At 32.0% G+C, this 5707-nt stretch overlaps 1 pseudogene; it reads left to right on the top strand.

Moving 5' to 3' along the window:
- The first annotated feature begins 562 nt into the window (after positions 1–562).
- LOC149577970 (amino acid permease 6-like) lies at positions 563–5497 on the top strand (annotated as a pseudogene).
- Positions 5498–5707: the final 210 nt, after the last annotated feature.

The raw sequence follows: 5707 nt of genomic DNA, 5'->3' as shown, positions 1-5707 counted from the left end.
ATGCCTCATTTGAATTTGTTAATATCTAATTGTATTCCAATTAAATAGGATGAAGATGTAAAATATTTTGCACCAATCAAACTAATTCTTTACTTTATTGGAGCCACAAATATTCATATACTATTGGAGGTTGTGTGGTTACAATTTAGGTTCTTCAATGCTTATCAACCTTCTGTTACTTTCATTTTGTGGCTTAATCATATTCATTGTAGGATGCTTGTTATAAATGAAAACCATAAATTTTGTACGATTAGTGCTAAGATTTCAAATCATTTTTTTTAAGACCATAACATGCAAAGACTGAAAATGATTGATGGGATTATGTTGAGAATTAATTCTATATATTAAAACAATATACCAAAGAGCTTTTAAATCGGGTAACCATGAAGGAGAAGGAACTTTCAAACACATAACAACCACTAGATCTATTCTACCACTAGTTACACCTAGCTAGTGGCATATCAAACTTTTTTCTTTTTTTTTTATCATTTCAAAAGATTATCTATGAAATTAAATATATACTTTTTAGGAACCTTATGCACTACAAGTGCTCATAGTTGTCATGGGATTTGGAGTCTTATCACTTTCATGAGCTACAAATCAATTGGGATAGGTGATTGGACCCCTAGTTCTCATTTCTTTTTCCTTTGTCACTTTTTATACCTTTAGCTTACTCATAGATTGTTATAAATCTCCTGATCTAGTTAAAGGAAACCAAAATTACACATACATGGATACCATCAAAGCTAATTTAGGTGCATCAATAAAGTGTGTTGATGCTCAAACTAGTTTCAATTTTTTTAAATTTATTTTTATTTTTTTAGGTAATTAATCTAAAATCATACTATACTAATGTAACTTCAAATAAACTATATAAACAAGTCAAAAGTTAGAATGTGTTGTTTAAGAATAAGTATAATGCACTTAAAAATCCATTGACCATTTGAATTTTATTTCTTGAATCTCAAGAAGCACACAAATATGGCCATGTGGCTTAATGCAGTATGCCAATCTATATGGAATCTCTATTGGCTATACAATCATGATAGCTATTAACATGACATAAGACTTTATTTTTACATTTTCAAACAAAATATATTAGTATGAGATTTTTTTAGATTGATCTATGACCCACTTTGTTTCTTGTTATTTCTATTTATCATAGAGTTTTATTCAAAACATTCGATAAAAAATACTTACACCATTGTTGAAAAATTGTAGGGCTATCAAGTGCTCTAATTGTTTCCATGATAATGGAAAGGAAGCTTCATGCAACTCCAACAACAACCTTTTTATGATTTGACTATTTGGAATAGTACAACTTGTTTTATGTCATGTTCCTAACTTTGACAAACTCTAGTGGCATTCTATAAATGATGCACTCATGTCATTTAGTTATTCTTCGATAGGACTTGGCCTTGCTATTGTAAAACTTGAAGGTATGTCTTCATTTAGTATACCTTTGAAATATCAATTGAATTGTTTGAAAATATGACCTTTGATATTAAATACACTAAGTAATCATAATATGATGTGAAATTATAGAAGGGAACTTCCATGGGATTCTAACAAGAGTGCCCATTGGTATAGTCATTGTAGCCCAAAAAGTTTGGGATGTCTTCAGAGCTCTAGGAAATATTTCTTTTGCTTATTCATACGCATACCTTTTGATTGAGATCTAAGTATGAATTCCCAACCTTCATTATCATATTTCATTCATTCATGACTTCAATCTTTTTGCATCTTTTTGAAAGTCCCAATGTTGCAATATGGTGAAGGACACTATAAAATCACCTCTAGTACAGAACCAAACAATGAAGAAAGTCACAAAAATTGGAATGAGTGTGATCACCACCTTTTACATGTTATGTTGTTTACTTGGATATGAGGCTTTTAGGAATAATGATCTAGGAAACTTCCTAACTATGTTTGGCTTTTATGAGCCATTTGGGCTCATCGACATTTCCAATGTATGCATTGTTTATCATCTCATTGGAGCATATCAAGTATGCATGCTTCTCTTTTTATAATCCATGTTTTTAATTTCTAATTCTCATTATTTTTGATCAGTTCATAAATTAGTTAGGATTTTTCTTTTTATTCTAATTCTCATTATTGTTCACTGGTTCATAATTAGTTGTGAGTTAAATATAAGATCTTTTATTTGAAGTTGGAGAGTTTTACCAATTAATGTGATTCATTTTTAACACCCTTTTAAAGCCAACTTTATAAAATTCTTAAGGGTTATATTTATATTCTAATATGATTTTGGTACTATGTTGTGTTGGAAACTACAACTAGAACAATTGTTATGTTGTCATTGATGTCAAACCTTATTGGTGAGAGAATTTTTTATTTGATTTAAGTGTCATGTCTAGATGATTGATGAAGAGGGTTTTAGGAGTTGGACATAACAATAGAACATAGAGGAAAGATTGAGTTGTGAGAAGAGACTACAACTTTGATAAGATATAGTGATTGTTTAATCATGCTACAAGTTAAGAAGACAGTGTTACTAAAGCCTTGAATAAGTGATCAAATATTGACCAAATGCATAGGCTTGACCAAAAAATAGAGAAAAATATTAAGAAATTTGCAATATATGTTGAGTGATGCTAGTGTCGACCAAGCCTATATGTTGAAAATAAATAGTGTTGACTGAGCATCATTATATATGTTGAATAGAAATTTGGTAGTGTCCGAGTGACCTAGTGATGATTGAGCATCATAACACAATGTTGGCTGAGGGACAAGATTTTGATAGTTTGTGAGGAGATCATGCTTTCTAGCTGATAGAGTTGATTAATTGCAATATGTAAAGCATGTTGAAGATAAGGATAGATGACCCCAAACATTTAAATCAAGAAAAGCCATGTTTGCATATTTCTATGCAATGATCAAGGAGAAGTTTGGAGAAGTTTCTTGAAGAGAATAGAGGAGGTGAAATATTGAAGGGATTCAATGAATCTAACCAAACCCTAAGATATACAATGGTGTTTAAGTGGAAAAAGATTAGAATTACATATTTAAGGAGGTAAAAGGGCTAAACTAGTGAGGTTGGAGCAGTTGTTGATGCTATTTATTGGTGAACTTAAGTAGAAGGTTGAAAAGAGTTGTGAAGAGGTGAAGTGTGATTGCTTGAAGGGTTGCCAAGTGAATCAGATTCTGAGATGACAATGAAAGCCAGATAGTGGATGAACATTTGAGTCGAACTAAGATTTGTATTTTTAAAGTGACTCATATTTTCTAGATCAAAACTTGCCTATTACTTTCTAACCATTATGCCAGTATTAAAATCCTTTAATCAAGGTTGACCTAATAGTCATATGTAAATTCTTTAGTCAAGGTGAAATTCTAATGGAATGTTCTAAAGTCATCTAACAAGGTCACTTCTAATAGGGTGATTAGATCCTTTAACAAGGTCACATTTAATAATATTTTTTGTAACCTTTAACATGGTTGGCTCCTAATAGAGCTTACTTCAGAAGTGAGAAAAAATTAGTGACATGTTACTGGTGGTTTTTCCCAAATTAGGTTTCCATGTTAAATCCCACTATCAAACTTGCATGTATATTACTTGTGATAATTTATTATTGATGTTTTACATTCTACAAGTCTATTTTATTTAGGATAGTGGACTGCTAGTTTATGTTACTGAAAGTTTACTATAGAGGTTGAGCTAATGGATGTTCATATCTAAAGTAGTTTAGGTGTTTGATTGATTAATTGGTAGATCTAGATGATGGATAACTAATTTACCCCCCTCTTAGGTATTCTAAAAATTTTAACAATTGGTATCAGAAAATTGGTTCTTGTAGAGAAATGTTTGAACGTACTTACAACTAAAGATAAGGATGTACAAGAAGGAGGTGCCAAGGTTGAACAAAGATGTAAGGAAACTTGCAACAGATAATATAACCATTTCCACATAACCCATAATAGATCTGAAATAAATATGCAATCAAAATCTACATACAAGAGAATAAATGACATACCCACAAAAATGTGACATAAGATATACCTTGGGAAATCCTCATTAAAGGAAAACCACAACCTCCCAAAGCGACTATCACCATGTATTATTCAACAAAAAACCATTGCAATAAAACCATGGAAGTCTTCAAATCATAGCCACCACTAAGAAATCCATGTAAACAAACATGTATCCACACATACCATGACATGCTTCCAACCTTCACAAATACTCCCTTTGACTAACTTATCAAGGCTTGTTTCCTTGACTTCCCTTTTGCCTTGTCTCTACAACTACCCTTGTAGCTTCTTATATAGTAGCAAGTCTCACAAAAACACCAAGTGGTATTACATAAACCATGTGCTACCTAACCATTGACCCCAAATTTAATATTGGATATTTAATTATTTTTCCCCAATATTAAATAATTACATTAAATATTATCACAATGTCACAATAAAACTCATCAAATATATCCCATGAAAATCTCTATATGTTGTACACTCATCTAGGTGCTCCTAGGTGGAACATTACATAATAAAATAAAATATAACAATATAACAATATTATGCAATGTATGCACCACACATAATCTCAACAATCTCTCAATTGTTGTATATATTGCATAGGGTCAATCTTTAGCCACATAAATGAATAAGGAAACAATCTCTCCTAGCACATCCATGATCATGGATCAAAATACACCATGTGCTCCATCACGGTACCCACAAAAAAATCAAAGCATCCAGCATCTCAAACATGAATGAAGCCACCTCCTATTATATCACTACCACTGGACACATATAGAAGCCATCCAAAGATAAAGTCATCCAATTTGTCAATTATGAATCATAAAATCCTATACTAATTGAAATATCAAGAACAAAAACTTAATCCAATGTTCATCACATGTTTCTATACTTGTCTGATGCAGGAGCATCTTGGGTTGCACTACTATCCTCCATGTTTTTAGTTTTCTTAGTTTTTGCCAGGTTGCAATATCTTGCATTGTCAAGTTCTCAGTGGTTACTGAGTTTTTAGTGGATGTGGAGTTTCCTATTTTATGTTGAGTTCATAGTTACTTCCAAGTGTTCTTTTTGTTTTTGAGTCATCCTTTGCATGCCAAGTTTGTGTGGTTGCCAAGTTTTCTTTCATGTCAAATTTGTGTGGTTTCTGAGTTCGCTTGGGTATCAAGTTCATGTAGTTACCATGTTCTCTTGGATATTGAGTTTGTGTGGTTTTTGAGTGTGTTTAGATGTTGAGTGCCAAAAATTCATGCAGTCTTCATTTGCTAAGTTTTCTATGTGTGGTTTCCTATTGAAGCCAACCTTTGCATTTAATTTTGTGATAGATATCTATTATGAGCTAACTTGTAGCTTATATTAGCATTTAATATGAGAGTTTTATTTGGTTGTATTGCAACAGGTTGACTTGTGGTCACGCATGTACTTAAGAGGTCTTGGTTTGAGTCTTAGAGATAGATCTAAGAGAGAGGATAGAAAGGATGCGAAATTTGATCATTGAAGATTGTAATTGAATTGATACATGTGGTCATAACCCAAAAGGCCTTATAGTTGAGCATGTAATTGATCATTGATGTATATATGAATGAAAGCATTTTCTTCCTTTATCTCTTGAGTTGTTGGTATTTGTTGTTGTTTTTGCTATGTTGACTCTGTGTAGGTGGGTTGGATAGCTAGGTGTGCCTTTGACCCTAGTTCTTCTTCCCACCCT

This window comes from Cupressus sempervirens, chromosome 1 (assembly GCF_028749045.1).
Source record: "Cupressus sempervirens isolate cs-2001-9-10 chromosome 1, ASM2874904v1, whole genome shotgun sequence".
Classification (NCBI taxonomy): Eukaryota; Viridiplantae; Streptophyta; class Pinopsida; order Cupressales; family Cupressaceae; genus Cupressus; species Cupressus sempervirens.
Note: the sequence above shows the minus strand (reverse complement) of the source record. Positions and strands in the feature narration are given on the sequence as shown.